The sequence below is a fragment of the Alligator mississippiensis genome, chromosome 1, assembly GCF_030867095.1.
Source record: "Alligator mississippiensis isolate rAllMis1 chromosome 1, rAllMis1, whole genome shotgun sequence".
NCBI classification, from domain to species: domain Eukaryota; kingdom Metazoa; phylum Chordata; order Crocodylia; family Alligatoridae; genus Alligator; species Alligator mississippiensis.
This window is the reverse complement of record NC_081824.1, coordinates 301,770,837-301,783,449: the sequence shown is the minus strand read 5'-3', so window position 1 is coordinate 301,783,449 and position 12,613 is coordinate 301,770,837. Positions and strand designations below refer to the sequence as shown.

The window sequence follows — 12,613 nt, the reverse complement described above, 5'->3', positions numbered from 1 at the left end:
TGACTTTAGACACCATTTTAAAATAAATGTAAATATAAAACACTCGGTGTATGTTCTTTTAAGTAAATGGAAGCCTGGAAATATTACCTTTATCCTCACTATTAATACGTATTAAATCCATAACCACAAAAATCCTACTGTATATGACAGGCAGCACTTTAAGTTTACTTAAGGGCAATAGGTTTCAGGGATTGAATATATTTGATGAAGTGTCTCTGCTTGTGCAGATCCTGGGCTGACTACTTTTCAGTTAACTAAACCTAATGGATTGGGTTTAAAGCCTGGTTTCCTTTTCTCTCAGCTTGCTGGAATACAGGCTCACTTGTACCTCTAAATGAAATAAACACGCATGTGACCCATATCATCTGGATTGGCCAAAATCGCCACTCTCTTCCCAGATGCTGCTAGGTATCATTTAAGTAGACTGGAGTGCCCAGACATCTCTTTTCCTCATCTTCTTTCATGCCTCAAAGCCCCCTTCTCTATCCCTATCCTCCCTTTCCCCCAATCTTTGCTGACTAGCTGCCAGGATTGTTTCCATCTTGTTATGGTCACAAGAACAGGAGGAACCATTCCAAAGGTAAAACTCCCACCTTGGCATACACCAGGGATGCACAACCCCATTTACTGTACTGTAATGCTGAACAGCCTCATTGTCAGATTCAGCCTGTATTTGTCAGGAATATACTCTCCATTCACCCCCTTTCTCAAACACTATTTACTGTGCTATACAAGTATTAAACTGGTCTTTAAACATTAGTGGTATGATAAACAGAGGTCCTTAATTCTGTTTGCTTTTACCTTAAAACTTTTGCCAAATGTAGCCATAACTCAACTATTTGCAAGGGGAAAATGAAGCACAATTTGTTAACAAAGATCATTTAACATTTATTGCTAGATTAAGCACTTGTTAGGCAACGGCGGCAAAAATACGTTTAATACAAATACTGATTATTCCTAAATCATCCAAACTTGTGACATTTTCCTTAACGTGTGGAAAAAAGCTCCTTGCAAAATTTAGATCAGATGTTGCTTTAAAAATGAGCATTAATTTACAAACACATGATTTCACCAGGATCAAGACCACTAGAAATCTTTGTACAGCATTAAGCACCTATTTGTAGTAGATATTCCTGATAGAGAAGAAAAATTAGAACTTCTGGCATGCACCGATTATTAAACTAATAAAAATGCATAACCTATGGTTATTTGTCATACGTTTTCAATAATGGACACTTCGGTGTACAAAAAAATGACCAAGAGATCTACAGAAAGCCATCACAATGCACATTAAGCAGAGCATTATTGTAAAGATGTAGTTTAGAATTACCATTGAGAGGCCAACATTATCTTTACATAATATGAAGTTGAGCTTAAGTCAATAGTTTGATAATGAAAAATTTAAACAGGTTCAAATGAAGAGCTGCATCATTTACTATAACTTTATAGCTCTGTAATGAAACCTGCTTTTCACACCTTCCAAGAACAAATCATTCTCTCTTCCAAGGAATGTTTTGAACACCAATAAAATTGAAATCCCAACACTGATCCATTTACAAATTTCATTAAGTTGAGTTATGTATGGATTGCTATCAGGGCAGGGCATTTCCACGGTGCAAATGGCACTTGTGGAAGTGTTCAGCTTCTGAATATGGGTAGTGAAACCCTTTCCCTAATAACAGTAGTAATTGCAACAAAATGATTCTATTATATCAGAACAACTTAACATCTGAAATATCTGACTGGTTTTCTTCAAGTGGAGATTACAACAACTGACTGAAACAGTACCGGACATCTACATATACACACCTTGGAACCAGCCTAGGATATAAAAGGGCTTCAAGAGGGTGCACAAATATTTCTAGGGTAGACATTGAAAAAAAAAAAAAAAAAAGGAATTGCAGATGTTCTGTGAAACCCAGAAATATCTGATCTGTTAAGAGTTTGATCATCCTAGTAAGTTATTAGATAGAAAACCCTGCAGATACTATCAAGTTGCTTCATCAACTTCCCCAAATGGACAATTTTGTCTATTGATTCTATCTTTATCCTAGGCCAGGGATGTCAAATGAGACCTGTGGGCTGGATCTGGCCCGCAGATCAATTTAGTCCAGCCTGCTGGGCTGCCATACAGTTGTGGCCTGCTGCAGAATTTGGGGTGCCTGGGCCCCACTGGATAAGAAGACCCTTAGTAGCAAGACCCCCAACACTGGCAATCCCATGGATCTACCCCAGGAGGAACCCCATGGGGGCTCCGAAGCACGTTTGGCACCAGTACCAGAGAGAGCAAGAGAGACCCTCCTCATTGGGCTATTGTTTTTAAACTGTTCCAAGATGTATCATCTCCTCTCCTCAACATTTTTATTCTAAACTCTACAGTATTAAATATGTATTTTACTCTCTCCATACATGACTGTCATGTCAGATTCTCACTACCACTGTTCTCCTGGGGACCATACTTGTATCTTGTTTCCAAGTGATCATAATTAATTTAGAACCTGCTTGAACAATTAACTCAATTTTTTTAATTTGCAATATTTTTCACTTGTTTATACTGTTCCCCCACATTTGCCACCAAATAGTTCTACATATGGGTAGGTCCTTCAAGAGCTGTTCACTCACCATATATATATAAATTACTGTGTCCTCTTCAAATTTTGCTGTTTTACTGTTCATCTTTTCTCTTAGGTACTGTATAGTTATTGGCTAGCACACCACATCCTACCACACATTTGGGGCATCTCATTCAAAATTCCCCTCAATGCATTTATTCCTAAACTTTCTTCTCTTCTTCAATTCTGTCTGTAATCTCTGACCTGTGAGCTCTTGGTTCTTACAAACAGTCTCTTTTAAGGCACTATTTGATATCTGCTGCTATTTCTAACAATGAATCACTCAAATACATAATCTCTGGCCAACTATGGGAGCCAAGAGAGAGAGAGCGTGTGCACACAAGCAAGCATGAGAGAGAGAAACTCATTGAAACATTTGATCCTAGATATATCAGCATTAAAAAAAAAAAAAGCGTTTGCTTTTATAATGTGAGCTGCATCTACAGTTTTGAGCAAAGACTGAGAATCATTCAAAGATACATTCCCCCAATAACTCTAGCAAGTATTTGTCAATGCTGAGTGTTTGTAATAAACTGCGTGCAAAACTGACACATGCCATAGTTTACTGACCAACAACTATTTTTATACCCCAAGTTTGAAGGGATTTCTCTCTCTCATAGCCCCAAGCAAGAGAGACCAGTTAACTTTTGAGCCCTTGCTGTGGTATGTAACTTGTCAAAACAACTCAACACCAAACACATAGGCACAATAGCCCTCCAGGAGAACCTCTCCAATTATTCTGCACTGGATTTCTGGCAACTACAGGTGTATAAGCTACAGTAGTAAGGTTATAGTTGGATGAATAAAATATTTCTGTATTTATGCAAAATTATTTCCAATTGAGGATACGAAGTTTTCACACTTGAGACAGAGACATACATAAAAAGGAAATTCCTCTTGGGGCTAAGCAATCAGGAACAAAAGATTCTTTGGCAAAAAAGTGAAAAAAATAAAATAAAAAGGACCAGGCCTCCCTATAATGCTTCCTCTGAATTTTGATGATCTATAGATACATAGTAACTCCTAAATGTCCTTCCTGGGGGTAAAAAAATAGGGCAGGGGAAGGGGAATAATGGAATAATGCTATAAGGAGTAGTGATGCATGTTGCTACCAAATATATCCCTACTATCACATTTTAAAGATTTTTTTCCAGATATTGAAGTGACTTACATAGTTTAACAAGTTCACGATGTTACTGATTAATATAGACAAACTTGTGGAGACTTCCAACTACTAGTATAATGTTCTCTTTCCCCCTACACCACCAAAAAACTGAACTAGTAGGGAAGGCAAATTGTGTCAGGGGGGTAAGGACCAAATTTTGCATTTATTCAGACACAATAAGACCAAAGACAATGGAACTGCATAGGATGGAAGGAGACCAAAATACACTCTGATTGGCATTCCCAGATAACACTATTCAGAAGAGCCATCTGCAGTGACACACATCTCCAAGCACTGTTTTCCTATCCAGAGTCCAGTGATATTAAACTTGGGAGAGCCACATAATTCAGTGATATTGCCAAATCTAGGACACTGGAAAATGCTGAAATAGTTTGATTACTTGGATTCTACTGAACATTTTTATGCTGGTATGCTTTTCATGAATGCATACCTAGAAACTACTAAAATGATTTTTTTCTTAATTAGTATAGGCAAATTAGCATTTTAATACAGGAAACCCATAATTTATTTATATAGGAATTTTTGTCCAATCCTCACCCTATGTTCCTGCAGTACCCAAGCAATTTCCACTGTTAACCTGTGTGTGCATTTACTGAGAAATATAGTAAAGTTTAGTTTGATGAGTATTTTCTTCACTTTAGAGCCTCTCTTTCTACTAGAATTTTGGAAAACCTGTGTAATAGTTCCATTAAGTTACTTTAACAAAAAATTGCAATAAATTCTACACATACCTGCAGAAATTATAAAGTGATCGTGGGTGAGATCACATGCTTCTAATTTAAGATTTTATATAAATACGTTGGGAGCAGTCAACAGAATGATACAAATCAAAGCATAAGAGTAACATAGATGATCTAAACAGAATTCCACCAGGACATGTTTATTTAGTTCCTGATATTTCAGCCCGAGCGTGAATCACTCAGTCAGTCTTCACCTCACACAAGAATTTCAAAACAGGTGAGTGAAAGCAAAGGGGTGAGCAATAGTGGTGGGGGCACTGGTTAGGTCATTATGTTAAAGATAGACAAGCCCATTAATGGTATTTTTTCAGGCTTCAAATATTTAAATTCACAAGTTATCTAGAAAAATCCTAGAGAGATGTGAACCTTCTGTATTTCCTGCACAACTAAGGAATATTAATTAGCAAATGTGTGTGTGTGAAATGTTCTTAGCTACAGATGTTTCATGTTTCCCCTCCCCCACCAAGAGACTATAAAAATCTCTAAACACAGTTTGCTTAAGGCTAAAAGGTAGCATTTTCACAGGTGGCATCTGGCCACACCTTAGGTAAGAAAAAGAGTCCGATTGCAAAGACTGGATCATGTTCTTGCTGTAATGCTGTAGGTTGCCTTTAAAAGATGTGCTTATCTGAAAGTCTATTTTTTATTGCTCTTATTAGGCATTTCCTGCTCATTTGTGCAATAAATTTAGCTACACAGCAACCTTGAATTCTATTTTTATGAAAAGCATTGTTCAAAGAGCTTCCGAAAATTGTATTAGGGAAGAGAGAAAGGCCTCTGAACAACTAAGATGTGCATTATAAAATTACCAAATATTTTTTTAAAGACAAATGAAGAAGGTATGAAACACATGAAGTAGAATCAAAAACCTAAATTTGCTTTTTATTTTGGTACTCATTTGGAGAAAAATAAAATAGTAGTTTATGGTGACAGCTACAAAACAACAACAAAGCAATTTTACATGTTTATCATTAGAATAATCTTAACAACACAGTAGAAATAGAAATAAAAAATAAATAGTGTTGCATGCAAAACAGATATGAAGAGGCATCACACAATTTGCTTGCTGACCAATGCACTATATTACATGCACAGCTGTTTTTCTGTCTGTCTAACCGGATATTTTCCAGATAATGCTTCCAGTTCACATAACAAATGTAAAGGTGTTTTGAATTGGAACAATGACTATTATAAAAAAAAAAAAAGTTGGTTTCCCTTGTACTTAATCACACTGAACAATCCACTCAAACTTTTAGTTTTGTTCTTAAAACCAAAAAACTTTCTATTCAAATATAGTTTAATATCATTTTTAAGCTAATTACAAAGTGGTCTTCCCTTTTTAGCCAGGAGCCATCAAGTATTATACAGATTATGTTAAAACAATTTGTATTTAGACACTTTGTTAAAGATCAAAGATTTTGTTGTTGAAAAGGATACTATAAAAGGCAGAAATCACAAGCCTATCCATTAAACTCTCTTCTACTTAAATACACTGTTTGAAAAGGTTTATTACTTTTCCTTCTAGAAAAGAAAAAAAGAGTTAAATATTCCCTTCTACTCCTACAAAACTGTTTTCAAATTTCTGTTTAACTATGCCAAATAACCAAGTTTGTATGTTCTCCCATTTAACTTAGTTACACTATTAGAAATCTGCAAACAATTTTATAATTCTAACACAGACCAGATGATATCCATTAGTAAGCAAAGCCATTTTTCACTTACCCATTCTGAGTAAAGCAGTATTTCCTGGTGACAGGCTGCCGCAGCTCCTGTTAATGTACAATCCTTCATCACAGCTAGACTAATCTAATATTAGAAGTGCCTTTGCAGACTGTATGAATGATTTTTTTTTTCAGTCACTCTCCAAACTAAGGAATTATCAGCACTTCCTGTGACAAAACAAAGAAGAAGTAAAAAGGAAAATAAGTCCACACAAGTTCCTGGCAAAGAGTTTTAACTGCATTCCTCTTAATCAGTAAACAATTTAGTGACAGTTACCAGTTCATGGGAGACTCTCATTAATCCAAATTGGCTGCTGTTGGCTTCATTATCTATCACCGGTTTAGCCAAACCCACAGCACTGATAACTGTGTTATCACATGTTGCTGAATCACTCTCATCTCAGAGTTACAACCTAAGTGTAACTCAGCAGTGGCACAGAATAAAGGTTCAGCTATCTCTAGTGGAGGGAGCTCTTATAGAGAACCGCCAATTAGCTGCTGACCAATCGCTGCTGCACCTAGCTGGCTTAGTCACATGACAGGACAGTTCCAATTACTGCAGAGAAATTTCTGAATTACTGAGGTTACACAAAGGACACTCATTGAGGGGGGAAAAAAAGAAAAAAGAAAGAAAGCAGTAAGCTCAACTTGAAAACGCCCAGGCTGAGACTGCTAGTGCTTTAAAGCAGGAAACTCCCTCGCCTCACACAGACACAGATACATTCAGAACTAGCCAATATCTAAATAAGAGGAATGTCTGGCACACATTAAATTAATCCTCATACTAAGATTTGGTTTATAGATCCACTATAGACATCAACTCATTCCCTTTCCCCCACACCAGCAAAATGTCTTTTCTCTTTAAATACAGCAAAAAACAAAAATCTTTCCAGTCTATTCTACAAAACTTATAATTAATTGATAAATAAAATACTTTGTTAAAACAGACAAGTTAAAAGTTGATTTTCAAAGGAAAGGAGGTTATGTGGGTAAATCTTATGCATAAATTGAGATGTTTTTCAAAGCAGTTTAACAGCTCATACAAGTAAACTCAAGTGGTGGCGGGGGGGAGAAGTGGGTGACTTAATTAGGTCAAATAATCAGTGACTAGTTCTGCTTCTAGCATCATTCAGTACAATATTCCATCAGTCATGCAGGTTTGACAACAGACAATAAAATATATACATGCCAATTAATTATCCATAACATTTAAGTATGTGTTTTAAAAAAAGAGAGCTACAGAAGCTTAACTGCTAAATCAAAATTTGAAAACTGTTGAAGACTATCCCACCTATCTACAAATCTTTTTTCTTTTTTTAAAGTGCACAGAGTAATATCTGAAGTCACTATGTGATGGGGGGGGGGGAAGGGAAAGTGCATGAGACCTTCTCAGAACTGTACCACACTTCAACTCTACTTTTGTACCATAAATAAATGTATACGGTTATGAACATCAGATGGCTGCAATAAATGCTGTTAGAGACAAAACTGGAACAACTAAAAGGCTGCCTGCTACTGCTGATTCTTGCCAATCCCTATTGATGGGTAGGAAGCGTAAGCCAGTTCAACCATTCAAGATGACTCAAAAATTGCCTCACTCCCACCCTCCTGCTCCACAGAACAACAGGCTTCTTTAAGTGGGGAGTAGAATCCTTTGTAAGAATGACTCAGAGCTTGTCTTCATCCCTAAAAAGGTGTGCATGTTTACCTTGGGGTAACTAACACATCAGCAATTTTAAGTAACACACAATGGAGACAAGGTACTTTCATTTTACCACAAGGTAAAAATGACTGAGATCGAACCCAGAAAGGAACTGAACCAATATTTAAAATTGGGTGATATGTCCAAGGGCTCAACTAATTCCTAAAAGTGGCCAAATTTAACCTAGGGAATATTTCTATTAAACCACTATTTCCTTCCCCCCCGCCCCCACCCACTCCAAAACACCCCACTGTTTTAAATTGGAATAGCATGTGGCTAACAGAAAATATGTTTTTACATCAACATCAAAAATTTGATGTCTATTTTAAATTAATATTTTGTAGCCAGTTGCTTTGTGAGTTTCCATGTGCTGTTATTTTTAAAAATGAGGCAATCCTATTTTAATCCCATATTATCTATATTCTGAATTCATTTTATTCAAATTGCCAGACTATCTACAATTAGCCCTTATCTTCTAATGAGATTTGTTCAAGAAAGCATTCTTAAGTAGACTAAGGAATAACCAGATAAGATTATTGAAAAAAATAAGAATCTTCCTATACACGCTTAGAGGCACTCTGTCTTCTTGAATACCCTTTGCATGATCTCTTCAGTGTCCAAAGCTCATTTTTCTTGTTTAAAACTCTTACCAAAATCAATAAACACTAATTAAAATTCTTGTTATAGAGTTCAAGAAGAAATCTAAAGTAGTATGTTCCTAACTTTTTCAGATGCATATCAGAATGGAAGCATCCTTTTGGGTCATTAGTCCCTACTATCACAGGCATCAACAACCTTTAATTACTTTTATGAATCAATCTAGTTTCATCCTGAAAACTAGTTAGGTTGTTTACCACCACTACTCCCATTGGAAGGTTGTTTCAAAACATCATTCCTCGGGTAGTTAAATGACTTCTAATTCTCAGCCTAATTTTAATCCTAGCCAGTTTATTCTAATTTATTCCTATGACAATATTGCCTTTTAACTTAAATGCCTCATCTCTCCCTAATGATTAGGTCCTAATGTATTTTGAGGGGCATAATCCCCTTTTTAAATTCAGGTTTGCTAGAATTTGAATAAAGTTTCTTTATTCAAGGGGACAGGACATAGCAAAGAGAAGAGTTGTGTGAAGGCTCCTTTCTCCCTACCATTCATTATGAAATGTTCACATAATTTAGATTATTTTTACGAAAAGCAAAATTTTACATTGTACGTGTTCTTTGAAGACAAAAAATGTGCAACTCAGATGATACAGACTCAAAATATTCCAGCTATTCTATGTTAGTAGTCACAGTTAATTTGACAAACGTCAGACAAAGCATAGAAGAGGTGAACACCTTAAAGCAAGTTTATTCATGAATGAGAAACTTTGGGGTAGTAAAGTAAGCCCTCATAGCACGCCTGGGAAATAGGCATCTTTAGACTCCTTTCTATATGTGGAGAAATGGAGCAGCTAAGTGACATGCTGAAGGTTACAGGTAAAAATGTCAAACTTTTAATGTCTTAACTCTCTGTCCCAGGTAGAATCAATTAGAACACACTGGGCACATCTTCATGAGTGGGAATATGTGGTTCCCTGGGGACAAACAGCAGCAGCACAATGCCACTGCTGCTTCTCCACAGGAAATGCCCATGCACGTGTGCAGCACATTGCCCTGGATGTGGTAGCAGAGCCTTGCCTGGGGTCCTGAGGGCCTCCGGGGGCTACAGCCACAGCAATCCGGCAGCACGGACCTTGGCCGGCAGCTGGAGTTTGGCTCTGCCTGGCAGGCTCTGGTTTCTGGTGGCACATGCTGCTGCAATCTGTGCTGTCCTACTTTAAGATACAGGGTTTTTTGACACTGGGATCTCCAGAAATTAAAACAACCTGCCGTTTTTAAAGAGAGAAAAACATAACTGTAACTTTGAAAGAACCCCTAGTTGATTTAGGTAGAGAAACCTTTCCTCTCACAGTTTCTTGTCTGCCTTTTCCTTCAGCATCACTAAGATTCCCTATCTCCACTGCTGACAAAATACTAGTTCCTTGTTTTTGTAGCCCCAAGTAAAAGGTAGACCAATTACCTAGATTATTATACTGTGCTCATGGTGTCTGAGCTGTGATCAATACGCAACTGTGCAAGAGAGAAGAGGGCACAATCCTGTCTGATATAACCAAGAAACACTTCTACCTTCCAACACAGCACTTCCTATGGCAAGCTATTATCCCTGCTAAATACTTATTGTCCAGAGGTCCCTCCCTTTTGCAAAAAAAATAAGAGTAGTAAGAAGACAGACAGACAACAGTATTAGAACACCTAAGCAAACTGCTGTCGTTTCCTTGGGTGAAGCCCATTCACAATAACACTGTGAGAACTGGGACTCTGAGCCAGGTATAAACCAAGCTGGGAAAAAAGAAGAAGCAGATGTCTTCCCATTGCCTGCTCCGCTGAGAAATGGGAGCAAGCTCTGAGGAATCCCACCCCATCCAAAGAGAAGCAGTTCAGCCCAGCCAATAGTGAGGCAGTCAGTGGCCGCGGGATATGAGAGTTAGACAAGCAATAAGAGGCATCAGCTGGGTTGGGAGGGGGAGAGCAGAGGCTGACTTAGGTCTAACATCATTGTGTATTAACTCTGCTGTGCTCATCAGTACAGGTACATAAGGGTCAGTTTCACAACTACTATTGGATTTCAAGTAGAATTGTAGGTGGTCATCACTTGTGAACATTGGACCCTTATGTTCCTCTCCCATATTCCCTTTTAATGATTGTCACCATACAGGCACACAAATAAGCTCTTAGGAGGTAAGGTTAGGATATGAACTTCCAGCATGTCACCCAGTCTACAGTAATTTCCCATGTTCATGGTTACTTTGTGGTAAGTATGGTCGCTTACATTTTAAAGAAGGGATGCAAGTTACAGGGAACAGGGCAAGCTGTTATAAAGTCATGTTAGAAATGATTTCAGCACCAAAAAAGTTAAAAGTTTCAACACATGTCAACATTAAAAAACCCAGCTCGTTAAGGGTATATTTTTCTCCTTTTACCTAGTGAGAGATTAGGGGGGGGGGTTTCTGTGTAAATCATTAAAGCACACAGGACCCTTCAAAAAGTTCCTTTTCTGAAAGATCAAATTAATAAATGTGAGAATGCCTCCATATTTATACAGTATTGCAGGTAGCTTTAGCTGTTCTTAGCTGTTAAAACCAAATAGAACACAGTACTACTTTTCACATTACTTCAAACACACACATATAGAGATTACTTCTGCTGCCTCCATATCACTAGTCACCAAGAAACCTTGTTAAACTCATTTAGATATAAGTAATACAGCACTTCGGAAAAGCATTTCTTTTACCCTGTTTTTGAACAGCCACACTACATTTTCAGATTGCAATGACATAAATATACAGTGGGTGAGGGTAGGGGTGATTTGGGTGGGAGAAGAGGAGGATGGAGGAGGATAGGGTTCTGTGCCAAGAGCTGAATCATAACCATGTGAGTAATTTTGAATTTTTTTCCTAAGGGTATGAATCAAATTAAGTTTGTTTTGCTGTGGGTGAAGGAAGAGAGAATATAATAGCATGAATCAGAGCTATCATCAAATATGTGGAACAGACTAAAAATTAATTGCAATTACTGCCTTCTTTGAAGAGTTACTGCCACAAGATGTAACAATTTTATTAAACAATACACTTCATACAAAAAAAAATTCTCAGGAGCTAGACTTTTCCTTTAATTTTTTTTCTATTACAAATTAGTACCTGGAACAGTGGTTCTTAGCCTTTTTTTCACCTCAAGGTACCCATATTCACTCTCAAGGCATCCCTTGAAAAATGTCAACTCTTAGTTTTCACTCATTTTTGAGTGAAGAAAAATAATAGAGCAATTCTCTTTTCAGAAAGACCACAACAGGTCAGAATATTTTTGACATTACTTCCTATTTGAAATCTCTAGGTTTATCTTGTAAATCAGGGGTTGTCAACCAGGAGTATGCATTCTAGGGTTCATTGGCAGTACCTGTGGAGGAGGAGGAGACTGGCTAGTGGATGGCACCATGTAGGATACCATCTTCCAGATCTTGGTGGTCCTCAAGCCCTTCCTTGAGAAGGACTCCCTGCTTCTCGACCAGCTGCCAGGGGTACACCAACCAAAACAGGTTGAAAATCCCTGTTGTAAATATTTTTTTACCCTGGTTGAGAATCACTGGCCTAGAAACAGAAACTTGTTTGACAATCTGTTAGATACTTTTCTGCCCCACATACGAAGTAAAAGGAACCTCTATTGGTAAAGCCACTGGCATTTTGACTATAGCGCTCAAGTCCAGTTAGAGAGTGTAGTTATGTGGAATAGAGATTTTACAATTCTACAGCAGGCAACTAGTCATTCTAATGAAGATAACATATTAAGTGAAGTACAGGCGTGTTGCACCTTACACAGGGGTTAGGTTCTGAGGTCAGTGTGTAAGGCGAAAATTGAGCATAATCAAATCGCCAGCAATTTGACTAGCGGCAACTGCCTCTGCCTCCAAAACCTCCCGCCGCTGCCGTGGAGCCGTGCTTGGAGCTGCAGCCGGTGGCAGCGGCACAGTGCGGAGTGGTGGGGGGGATGGCTGTGTGCCACCCGGCCACCACCACGCTGCCAAAACCTGCCGCCACCACCGCAAATTGAAGCAA

At 37.9% G+C, this 12,613-nt stretch overlaps 1 long non-coding RNA gene across 2 annotated transcripts in view; it reads right to left on the bottom strand.

Moving 5' to 3' along the window:
* The window catches only part of LOC106738310 (uncharacterized), a 99,125-nt gene that overhangs the window by 21,544 nt on the left and 64,968 nt on the right, over nt 1-12,613 (bottom strand). For both annotated transcript variants that reach the window (XR_002090159.2, XR_002090158.2), the window contains exon 3: nt 6,261-6,427. This is a non-coding gene — a long non-coding RNA (uncharacterized LOC106738310). The remainder of the gene's footprint in view (nt 1-6,260; nt 6,428-12,613) is intronic.